The 12352-nt window shown below is 47.7% G+C and overlaps 1 long non-coding RNA gene across 3 annotated transcripts in view; it reads left to right on the top strand.

Moving 5' to 3' along the window:
• LOC118171266 overlaps nucleotides 1-11906 on the top strand; it is a 135266-nt gene extending 123360 nt beyond the window's left edge. For 2 of the 3 annotated variants that reach the window (XR_004753127.1, XR_004753125.1), the window contains 3 exons: nucleotides 827-980; nucleotides 9679-9841; nucleotides 9966-11906. This is a non-coding gene — a long non-coding RNA (uncharacterized LOC118171266). The remainder of the gene's footprint in view (nucleotides 1-826; nucleotides 981-9678; nucleotides 9842-9965) is intronic. The other variant, XR_004753126.1, reaches the window with a different exon arrangement.
• The last annotated feature ends 446 nt before the right edge of the window (nucleotides 11907-12352 follow it).

Below are 12352 nucleotides of genomic sequence, written 5' to 3'. Positions count from 1 at the left end.
TACGTTTTCATGTGTTGTTTGTATGCACAGCATGTTTGCTGGGTGTCTGAAGAGGCAAAGGGAAGATCCCAGTCCAGCTCAGACAGGGACCCAGAGAGCCATTGCCGCGAGTGGGGCAGATCAAGAGACTGATTTCTGCTGGAGAATGCCAGCTCAGACGGCCCATCAGTTCTGAGCAGGCAGTGAATGGAGACTGCTGCTTCTGATGCAAAATTTGCTCCTGGAACCGTGACCCTGTTCTCCTGTCTCTGGGTGAGGGGCTTGTGCAAGAACATGCAGCAGTTCCATGGCCACGCCGGAGTTTGGATCCAGGTCACCAAATGCACCGGACCACAATTTTCCTTTTGATCAAGCTGTTGCAGGTGATCTTTTACCTTACTCCTGAGCTCCAGCCTACCTTCTCACCCAGCTTTTTTGCTGGGGTGTCTCACAAAGTGTAGCACGCTATGAGTCCCCCTGTGAGAGTTGGAGTTAATGAAGTCTAACTTCCTCTGGGCTTGTTTGCTGTGGTTGGCTGACTGTGATCTCTAAGAACAAAAGGCTTTTTGTGTTGTTGGAGCTTCATGTGGCTCTCTCTGTCCCTTCTGTGACATCTCTGCTGTCTGTCCCCTGTTTGAAGGGCTTTGTGGTCTCCTGTACTCAGACACCTGGTTTCAGAAAACTGATGGGAGCTCCCTTACCCTGCTGTCCTCACCCACTCCGACAGACTGCTGAAAGGAGGCTTCAGCAGAAGCCTACAGCATTGCAGCATGATTCGTAAAAGCCACATTTTCATCAGAAACAGGGCAGCTAGGCTTTCCACAGATCTATTTTTTCTGCCTTTCAGCTCTGCAGCAACACTTGGGCTGAGCAAGTTCTCCCCACCCTTTTGCGGGCCCTTCAGCTACACATGCACGGCTTCACCTGCGGCAGCTCCCAGGACAGGCTGGCTCAGCTCCTCAGAGCAGAGGACAGCAGTTCCTTCAGACAGGCACGTGGTGGTGAGTCTGGGGGATGATCCTCTGCCGGTTCCCTGGCCAAGGGCTCCCCCTTTTCTCTGAGGTTCGTACCAGCCTGGTGGGTGGCTGTGAGGCTCCAAACCGAGAGGCAGGGGGAGGGAAGGAGGCAGGGTATAAATAAGGATGTTGCTGCATGACTCTACCTACATCTGGGATTTAAGCTCCAATCTATCCAGCTCACTCATACATGCATGTATTTTGGGTTTTCAAAGAGTGGGAGTAGTCTGGTCAAATTTTCCTTTTGCATTTTCAATTTGCTTCTCTCCACCCCCACCAAATGTCTCTCTCTATAGCAGGAAAAGACCACGAGAGCAGAGTGCCTGACAAAGATCTGCCAGATACAGAACCACCTGCAGATAAAAAATAATAAATCGAAGGCCTCTTTAGTTATCCTTGTATTGCTCAGCAGTGCTGAGAGCCTATCCCGGGAAAAGCCATTTAAATTGTCAGGCCCAAGTCCTGCCAGACCCACCCCAAAGAAGCTTTCCTTGCCCTTCTTGGTGGTGTCGGGTCAGCCTTGAGTGAGGCTGTGCCCTGTGTGTGATCAGCACGGCATGGTGCAGGACAAGTCCCAGGCCACTGCAGCCACCTGCCCTGCAGGAACCGGGCCTCCTGCTGGGGGAGTCGATGTGGTCCCATCACCTGCGGGATGGAGCTGGCTCCTGCCTCCACTGGTGGGGAGGCCAGGTCTGAGCCACCGAATTCGGAGCTGGAGCAGACACGGTAGTTTTCCAGATGGCTCTGTGCAAATGTTGTTTTTGTTTGTTTGTTTGTTTGTTTTCTGTGATAGTTTTGCAGATTTGTAAATGATGCTTGGGGTTTTGGAACAGAAATTAAAATCAGACTTGGAAAAATAACAAGGAGTTGGGGCAACCTCAATACTTCATCTTTGATTTTGACTTTTTAACATTTTGTTTACTTCTCGAAAAGGCAAGAAATCAGTTAAAACCTAGAGTAAAATTTTTCTTATGCACAGAAAGGAAGAAATATCTTCCATCTTCCCTTTCCCACAGAAGGCTTAAACTTACAGCAAAGAAACATTAAAAAAACAAAACAAAAGGCTGGTGAGAGCAATAACTGATGGCTGAAGTGGGTATTGGAGATGCACTGATAGTATTTCTATTATATCATGAGCCGAAGCAAAGAGTCAGACTGAAAGACATCCAATTAGTTAACAACCTCTCCATTTAAGTACATTTCAAAGAGTCAAATAATGGCAGGAAGAAGCTGGGCTCACAGCCGCTTCTGCCCCGAAATATTGTTGTTCATCCTCATAGTCTGGCCAGAGGCCAGCTGCTTTTGGGCTTTTAGCCACAGGGTGCATTCAAAAACCATTCTGTGCTCCTGTTATCTTGTCACTCAGGGTGAAATCATTGTAAATAACTATTTTCAACTGTGTCCATGTCAAAACAGAGCATGGTGGTGTTTTTTTTTTTTTTTTCTGAGGTTGGTTGGAGCAGGGAGCAAAAAGGAAGAGCAGCTCCAGAGCAGAGCACTCAAGCCTCTCCAGGATCTTCTGTGAGCATCTGCTCCATCCTGAGGGTGGTTTTCCTGCTAGGACCAGGGTCTTCAGCAAACACAGGGGCTGTTTGATGTCTGCCCGTACACTGATTGACATCTGGCCAGTGCTTTTCATCGATGGTGTTCTCTGAGATGGATGAAACCCCAAGGAAAAGGAAAAGTGTGAGTGGAAACGGTGGAAATACCCAGGTGAAGCAGGAGGAAAATCTCCAAGGAAAGCTTCTGGCTGAGAGCATTTGCTTGTTATTTTTCCCATGGATCTAGGGATGGCACTTGAGCATCCCAGCTAACCTGACAGCTGTAGAACACATGACCTGTCAAGCCCTCTTTTATTTCTCTTAAAGTGCCTCTGTAAGAAAATGATTTAAAGTATATATATATATATATCAATCATATTTAGGGAGTAAAGAACAGGCTAGTTTTGTTTTGCTTTGTTTTGTTCAAAAAGCTTTTATATTTCCTATAAATCTGGATATTTTTCCTTGAAAATAAGTGAAGAAGGAAAGCAGTAGAAAGCCAGTTCTGGTTAAATCCCAAGCCTCTCAGCCATTACATTCATGTCCTTTGCCTTGCTCTCTGAAAACCCTTCTCCATCATGCAGGGCTCTTCTGCTTTGTTTGGTTAGTGGGGACGTGGGGCGAGGTGTCTTGCTCCGACTTGCCAACATTTGCCTGGTGCCTCGGGGGAGCTGGTACTGCCACATCCACCGCTGTACTTGGTCAGGGAGCAAAACAGTGACCAGCTCCCTTTCCCTGTGCTTGCTGAGCTATGGACTGAGGTCCACTCACAAAGCATACCTGGTGCAGCCAGAGCCACCTATTTCATCCCTGGTCTCTCCAGTAGTTAGAGGACCTGCTGCTGCCTTCCCCAGAAGTGCAGACGCACTTCAAGGCCGATTTCTACCTTCTCGTATGTGAGCTGTGGTCTGGTTCTCTCATTTCTCAGTACTCATATGGGTGTGTATATATATATATATTTATAGCATGTCTCTGCCTCTGAATGCATGCGCTCATACGCATGCACTCGCACAAACTGTAGGTGGCACTTTGAGAATTAGCAAAGATGCTGCTGGGGCCTGCATCAGGGCACAGCTCTTTGGACACCGAGCCAGAGGGAAGGAGGAACAAAAAATGGATCAGTTACTAGTGAGGATGGCAGAGAGGGAGCAGAGGCTTCCTGGATGAAAATCTCCCTTATTCCTCATGTTCAGTTCACAGGGACTGCGGCACTCAGCTGCTGGCAGCCCCTTTGGGAGAGATGTGCTGATACCCTGTGTTTTTCTTTACGGTATGTCTCACTTATCTGCCTCAGTGGAGGAGGGCTGCTGCACTTATCGCCCCAGCAGCTCAGCTGGACATGAATGCTAACTGACCAGAGGAGAAGCAGCTTGCTCCAAAGGTTTTATCGCTGTTCAGCGTGGAGCGAGTGAGTGCCAGACACAGATGATGCGTTTGCGGAGCTCCCCGCCCTCGCCAGCTTGAATTGTCGGGAGAGAAATTCAAACCCCACAGTGATCAATCTGCTGTCTGTCAGCATTGGGGAACCAAAGGGCAACCCTGGATCAATCTGTTCTTGGAGGCCTGTCCTCATTTCAGAGGTTACCTTGTGTCTGCTGTGGCACTTTAACCCTTGAGGTGCTGGGTGAGAGATCACATGGATATCACCTTTGCATGATGTCTTACAGAGGGGTGCACAAAGTTTGCCCCAAATTTCTCTGACTGTATGCTTAATGCTGCTCTGTATGAGAAGGAGATTGGCCTCTTCAGCTGCATGCCAGAGCTCTACAGCACGCAGAGGGGACTTCCTTTTCATTATGGGCAAGGTCTACCTAGATTTTGGGAGATTATTCTGCACTTGTGATAAGCCTCTCAGTGTCCCTGGAATGTACATCTCCAGGTGCAGTATTAGAGGATGGTAATGGAGAAGAGTTTGCTGTGGTCAACATAAACTGTGAGAAGCCAAGAAACATTTTTCAGCCTGCTGAAAATATGTGGCATGAAAACTTGCAAAGTTTCTGGCCTCTGCAGCAACTGGGAGATTTCGATTCCTCTTTCCCACTTGTTGGTGAGTTCCTCAGAGTTCCTTTGTGCACTGACTGCAGTGGGGCAGGGTGGGCAGACAGACTTTATGCCTAGGGCTATAGCCATCCCTACGCATTTATGCCCACCTAGAGGTAGTGGGTTCTCTGCTTGAGGAAATAACCTGGGAGTGTGTATAATGTGAGGTCTTCTCTACAGTCTTTTCATTCTTTTCCCTTCATTTTGTTTGAAATTGATGCCTTCAAGACACCACTGTATTAATCATGGTGTTTAAAGTGCAAGACTGCGTCTTGCCTGTATCACTCTAAGGGAGTTAATTTGCAGGACTATCCAGGGCTTTGTGTGAGCACAGTGCCAGGTAAATCTGCTTTCATAATCTGAGGTGTCCTGGGGGATGTTTCTCTAAGAATGCTGCGTATCAAAAAGATACCGAGACTGATGCACTCCCAGAACCACGACTTCTTCCCAGCCCATCCTATCAATAATTCTCTGAAGTTTTTTAATGATTAAAAAAGCAGCCGTGTAAAATCTACAGCTCTTTCTTTTTTTTCTTCTCTCTTCTCTCCCCTCCAAACTCCCTTGAGTATGACATCATCTGAAGCACTGCTCATTTAGGATCTTCTGCTTTCAGTGCCAGGTTACAATGGAGCCAGCAAAGCATGCTTTGTTAGCTTTGATTTTGTTCATCACAGTGCAGGGTGCAGCACAACAGCTGGAATAATGGAGATAATCTCTCAGCTCGCGTGGGGGGGAAAGTGATGCAAAAGCAAGTGAAATGAGGAAGCAGAACTGGCAGTACAGGAGCAAGAGCATGGCAGTGCCGGGGTATTTTGACAGTCGGGAGGTTTCAGCAGCTCTTTGGGAGTGCTTGCTCTAAGAGGATCTGGACTGGTTGTTACTGGAGTGTTGTGGGAGTTGCATCTTTGTGAAATTGCACTTGTCTGAGGCTCATTTCCTAAAATAAAAGATGGGATCAATGTTGCTGGCTCTCCCAAGTTGTTTGTGATGCCCCATCCACTGCAGCGTGAATGTGCTGATGGCTTTCATGCTGAAGATTCCTGGGGTGCTTTGAAAAAATTATCTCCTAAAGCTTCTTCATAAAGGCAGCCGAGGGTCACAGTGACAACAGCTCTGAGCCACCACTTGAAGCTGCAGAGGACATTTATCTCGGAGGCAGTGTGAGACCTGCCTGTGCATACAGGGACCTGCTCCCCCCGGAGCACTGCAGAAGTAGCTTTTCTTGACTGTACTGTTTTATCTTAATCAAAGGCATTTAGCTGAGTTGGGAAGTAGCTGAAGCCTGCCCAGGCTCACTCTACTTTAGTTGTAAATGCTGTCTGTGCAACCAGCCAGGGCACGGTGGATCTGCCCTTAGCTTAGGCTTGTTGTGTATTGGGCTGCTCCTCCATCCTGCCAGCACAGAATATCTGTGAGGCCAGTCTGAGATTTTGGGGACAGAAGTAAGTTATGACCTCGTATCTGTAGTGGCTACACAGTTTTGGAAATCAGTGGCAATGCATTTACTTCAGGACTCTCTTAGCAAGCTGTTACCCCAGCATTCACCTCCATGTATCCTGGCAATCAGGTTTTTGTGAATGGCAGCTAGCCCACTTGCAGCAGTTACCCTCTGTTTCCAGCATCGGTCACCAGTCACTTAAGCAGAGATAAGATTTGCCTTTTTGCCTTCCTCTTCCATCACTCTGCTGTCCTTCCCTTTGCTACAGAGACATCTCTGTTCTGCAGGTGGCTGCAGCTCCAAACGAGTCTCAGGTAACACTTCAGAGTCAGTCACATATTTCTAAAGCAAAAATAACAGTCTGATAGGAAAGCCAAGAAGCCTGTTTTGGATGCTACATGTACACAGCGATGTATTACAAAAAGCCTAACATGCCATGGTAAACTTTACTTAACAGACTACTTAATCTCTACAAATGTTAACCTCCAGGTTTTTATTTACTGAGCTGGTGGTTTATGATGCCATTGTCTAATTGAAATGTGTTCGTTCCCTCTCCTAGTGCCACCGCTAAGCATTTTACTGATATATGGCATGAGATCTGGATGGGATTTGTTTTCTTTCAGAATAAACTTGGGAGACAGATGGTGTTCAGGCAGTACAGATGTGACAGCTTCCATTGCCTTTTTAATGGAGCTTTTCTTGCCAGCTAAGCACTTTTGTTTTCAAATGAAAAAAAATAAATGTCATTTTTCACTGGCACTGTAGAAAAACAAGCAGCAGTACAGGAGGAAGGAGATTTAGATTGGTACATCCTCAGCAAAGAGGGTGTTTGCATCCAAAACCAGACCTGGAGGTGGCCTGAGCCCATTTCTTTTCATCCCTCAAGCTCAGGCTGTTGCACGTAGAGCAGCAGCGAGGAGAATCCTCGTCCTTCCCTCTCCCTGCTGCTGCACTGTGTGCCTGGAGCTTTCCAAAGAGACCGGTGGCTTGTTCTTTCGGTACAGGTAGGGAAGCTGAGGCTCAGAGAAGGGCTCTGAGCTGCACAGCCCCATGAAGCAGAGGGAGGGCTGAGAGCTGGGCCCAGCTTGCCTTGCTCTGGGGCCTGCACATCGAGCACGAGGCTGAATTGCTCCCCTCGGGGTGGGCAAGGGCAGGTGGGCTGGGAGTAGGTTATCAGAGCCAGCTGGCATTTAGTGCAGTATCTGAACCTTTGCAGGTTGGGAAGGCTCAGAACAACAGATTTATTAGCAATGTGTGTGTTTTGTTTGTTTTATTTGTTTGTTTTCCCCATGTACAACTCAGGAGCTTGACACACAAAAAAGTTCTGTTCCATTCAGTGTCAGTAAAATGCTGCTATTTACTATGGGGAGACACAGCACTGCTGCTTTGCATGGAAGGTAACTAATCCTTTAAGACTCGCTATCTCAGATTATCACAAAGGTGAAGAGCCCAGTAGAAGTGTAAACTCCTTTCCAGAACATCTTATGGGCAGTCTCACTGTGACATTACTGCACGCCTCAGCCAAGGCTGTTCCAGGAGCTGATGCCTCCAGCAGTCCCCAGCTCTCTGCTTCTAGTGTGGGTGCCCTCCCCTGCTAGCTAGTTGCTGGCCACTTGCACCAAAAGCCCTGGAAAACAGTGATAAGGGAGGACAGGGCTGGCTCCAGCACATCTCTTAGAAGCTGTTCACCTTCCATAAGGCAATGCTTTCAGCACTGTAAGCTGGAGAAAGAAATCAGAGCTGCCCTGAAACCCACGGGACTCATGCCAACTGGGCTGGAGTTTCAGTCCAGAACAAAGACTAGAGCTCTCTGAAATGCTGCAAAATGGGAAATTTTGGCCACAAGCCTCTCACTTTTGAATAAAAAGGGCTTTTTTTGTTGTAGTTTGGTTGGGTTTTGTTTGTTTGTTTGCTTATTTATTTATTTATTTAAACCAGAACCAGACTTGCTCCCAGCTCTGTGGCCAGGCTGGCAGCACAGGCACGCTTGAAGCCATAGTCCCTGGCGTACCCAGAGTGGAGCAGAGCACAGCTGGCAGCCTGGCACAGCACTGCTATGAAGTCCAGGCCATTTATTTGCTGTCAGGAAGGCTGAGCAGGCTGTCAGCAGGCTGCCGTCATGCATCGCTCTCTGCAGACTGCCTGTGGACACGTGGCCGGGGGACCTGGTGGTCCATGGTGGCGCTGGCTGTCTCTGGGCTGGTTGGTTACAAACACTGCTAGAAATTCTCCAAGCAGCCATCTGTGCTGAGACAACCTTGTCTCTGTGTACCCATCATAGCTGCATGGCTTTAATGTGCTTGTGTTCATGGCTCGTTGTTAATTTTCATGTCTGACCCCAGCCATCAGAGGAAGGAAGACCTCATTTGGTTCAAAGCAAAAGCCAGCCTAGGGCCTTGGGTCTCTCGTTGATCTATGGTGGCTAGAAATCTTCCACAGCCCCGTGATCCTGCTGTTCTGCCTGGGGTGAGGGCAGCAGGTGCTGGGGGTATGATTTGACACCACGGATGAGGTGACCGAAGGGCTGCCTGCTCCCACAGCCGCGGGCCTGCTGCCAGGTTCTTCTTCACTGCTGGACACGAGCTCCTGTCCTGTGTGCCACAGCCTGCTCTTGGCTGCCTCTGGGGTGAGTTTGATCAGGGGCTACACCAGCAAGTCGTCTTCTTCTGGGCTAGTGCTTTCGACTGAGGGGAGGTGAACAGCACCATGAGCACAAGGGGTAGCCCCAGCTCTGGCAGCAGGTAATGGCTGCTCTGGCCTAGCTGGGCCCAAGACATAGAGACAAATCTTTTCTGGTCTGGGACCAAACCTGACTTCAAACCCACGGGTAGCTGGTGCAAAGCCATGGCATGAATTCACTCTTCAGTTTTGAAGGAGATGATCTGTCTGCAGTGAACCAGGGAAGCTTTGTGCGTGGCTCCTCCTCACAGTGTGCTCTCTTGCAAATCACCCTGCTGCTAGGTGGCCGCGGTCTCAATTCATCCAGCTCCTAACATATTTTGCTGTTTATCAGTTTAATTGCAAGGGGACCGCTGCCGTGCTACCTGACTGCAGAGTGCCCGTTTAAGTGGCTATAACCCTGGAAGTCAGTGCCTGTACTCTCAGGCCCAAATCCCTCTGCCTCGTGCAGGCATGCTGTGTCAAACTAGGTAAGTGGGTAAATGCTGAAAATTTAGCAATTTAGCACATGTGCAAAGTTGCCAACTGGCAGGAATCCTCAGAGTGGTAAGATGAAACGTTCTGAGTTACAGAACAAAATGTCTGTGCCGGGGTACCTAATGACATGAATTTAATGCAATAGTACTGAGCTCCAGTGGAAAACCAGAATGAAAGCTATTTAAACAGATCCTTGCTTCATGTAACGTTGTTGTAGTCCAAGTCATTGCTCAGTATATCATGAAAGACAACATTACACAGCTTTTGTTCAATACCAATTCCTTGTCTGTTTCAAATAATAGCAAAAAAAAAAAAAAAAAAAAAAAAAAGGTTACTTAGATATTAGGGAAAATAAAGTTAACAGACATCAGAACTCTGTCTTGGGGAGTTTGCTGCAAGGCAGACACAGGTATAGCAAAAATGATTAGCACTGAATACTGATAATTTATCTACTGGGATAGTACCATCATTAGAGATGTCAAAATTTTATCAGCATCCATACGGGTAGAATTTTTGGAAGACTTTCCATGTTTCAAGCAGTGAGACTGTGAGTTTCTAACGAGGCTGGGAGAAGCACAAGGACTCTACGCTGCAGCAGGGAGGAGGGCTCATGTCGGGGTTTGGAGCCAAGTGGTCGCATGGTCCCCATTTGGGAAGAGTTCATCCAGAAGGTCTGTGTTGGCTGGCGTTCCTATGGGAATATCGATTCAGTGTCTGGATTGCATCATGTAGGGATGGCTGTGAAAGTCACTTTGACTGTGCCCTCCTGTTTATCTAACTGACTTACTCATACAGCTGTTGGTGGGTCTGCTCCAAAGCCCAGCGAAGGTGAAGAACAGGTCCCTTGCTGAGGAGACCATCGTGGAGCTCACTGTGGAGCTCCTGCCACTCAAGAAATCTCCTTCTAGCAGGGAGTCGTGCTGCATCCCAAAGCAACTAAGTGTACATGCGCTTAACAAACTCAAGTTCAGCTCCTTTCACCGACCAAAATAAATTGTTTCCATGCCTGCCCAGATTGTAAATTAGTAGAACAAACAGTCATTTAAAATGAATGCTTTCAAGTCAGAGGAATACAAATCAGAGACTGTATTTCTTCTCACTGGAGGAACACTGTTGCACCAGAAATATTACTTAGATTTTCAATCTTCTGTAGACCAGACAAAGGATCTTCATTATCAGGCAATCAACAGACAATAAAACCAGCTCTGACTCCACATCTGACATGGCCTGGCTTTAACAGATCATTCCCTTTGGTGCCTTTACACGTACTGAATGTTGCCAGCTGCCAGGGCTCACATCTTTATTTGGCTTGTGCGGAGCTGGACACGGAAAGGCTTTACCTCAGAATTCACCAGTTCTCATAGCTGCAGCTCCATCTTTTCTGCCATCCTCACCAGCATCACCTTCCTCCTGATGCTGCACGGATGGCGTTAGTGGGTGAGCCTGGGTCATGGCTGTGCTGAGGAGGTGTGGGTCCAGGCAGGACAGCCGTGCGGACCGCGTTACAAAAGGTTAGCCTCAGACTGGTTCAGATGTGTGATGAACCCGTTCTTCAAAAGTGAGCTGCTAATTTGATACAGACTGCTGGAAGCACGGGCACCAAAGTCCAGTTGTGTGAAATATAACACAGCCTGAGCTGCAAACGCTTCAGGCCTGATTCGGGCTGCTGCAAAGTCACCAGGACTCTCTCACTGCCTCCAGTGGGGTTTTGATGCGATCCTTACTGAATAAACAATCAGGAAGTAAACATGTATAGAATCTGATTACCTGGTCTCCAGCCTCTTGATGAACTCTCTGCTGCATCATGTAAATACAACTTTGGCATGTCAAATTCCAGCAAAATACAGCAGCCTTTCTGTCACCCTGCTGTGCACCTCTGGCCAAGCTCATCTGTGACTTCTGGTCATACGTCAGAAGGGTCTGCTACACAAGTGGCAAGGCTGTGATCTGCATCTGTCCTTTCTGTCCTAAATAATCAGTGGTGAGATCTTCTTTACATGAACTTTAAACAGTTGCAAGTGCCCGCACCGGGTGGCAAATCTGCCCCCCAAGCCACAGCCTTTCTGTGACCCACCATGGCTCCAGGATTGCCAAGATGCTGCCCCGAGATGATCCAAAAGCTCTCTCTTATTTTAACAACACAGCTGTTTGTTATTCTGTCCGGGAGCAGTAAAGCTATCAATCGTCCAGAAGGAGACCATTTTAAAGCACACTAAACAGCAAATAATTCTCTGGCCGGGATATTAAAATATCACAAACCACAAATTTCCCTGTGTTATTGCCTTGTAGCTGACATCTGTCTGTGTTAGCACCAGGGGACCACGAACTGAGGAGCAGCTTGATCTATAGACTGAGGAGGTGACGTGCTCATCCTAAGACTAGGGTAAAAGGCACTGCACAGGAGAGCCTTGTGCAGACTGTTCCCAGGCGTTGCATTGCTTTGGCAGCCCCTTCCTCTCCAATACATTGTCTTATAATCGCTGCTGTGTTTGAATGGCGTGTCTGTGGGGTGGGTACTGTTGGACATGTCAGGTAGAGGCTTGGCCAGCACAGACCTCTTTGTGAAGGAGAGGGTATCTGCATCAACTGCTGCCTCATGTTTGGCACCATTTGCTCTTTCGGACCTGGGAATTATTGCCTTAATGACATGCATGCACTACGTCTGTGCCCTCAGCTACTCAAAAACAGTTTTTAGGGGGCTGACCAAGTCAGGGTCTAAGTTAACTTCAGAGGCTCCTGCAGACTTTGAATGTCCTGGCACCAGGAGTATTGCTGGGGAGATAAGAAGGGCACGAGGCTCTAGTCATACATAGACTGACACGCTCTTTTTTCGAAAAAGAAAAAGTACAGCCTGCTTGTCCTTCCCAGCCCTTAGGTACTGTTAGATAAACACAGTTAAATAAAATCCTGCAGATGTGGAAAATAGCAGCTTCTCCTAAGTTAAAATCAAGAATGAGGGGTGTCCTCTGGCATTAAGGGAGAGGTTTTGGAAACAAAGCAGGACAAAGTCCTGTACTGCCCAGTGGAAAGATACCGTATATGGCTGTGGGTGACACAGGAAAATTGGCACATAGCAAATACAGGGTCTGGATTTTAACACCGAAAGACTTTATCTTATTTCCTGTGATCATCTGACACTGTGCAGTCATTTTGTAGCTCTGAAAATGATGGTCAAGGTTTGA

Source organism: Oxyura jamaicensis, chromosome 9 (assembly GCF_011077185.1).
Source record: "Oxyura jamaicensis isolate SHBP4307 breed ruddy duck chromosome 9, BPBGC_Ojam_1.0, whole genome shotgun sequence".
NCBI lineage: Eukaryota > Metazoa > Chordata > Aves > Anseriformes > Anatidae > Oxyura > Oxyura jamaicensis.
The sequence above is the reverse complement of the archived record's forward strand: the minus strand, read 5'-3'. Positions and strand labels throughout refer to the sequence as shown.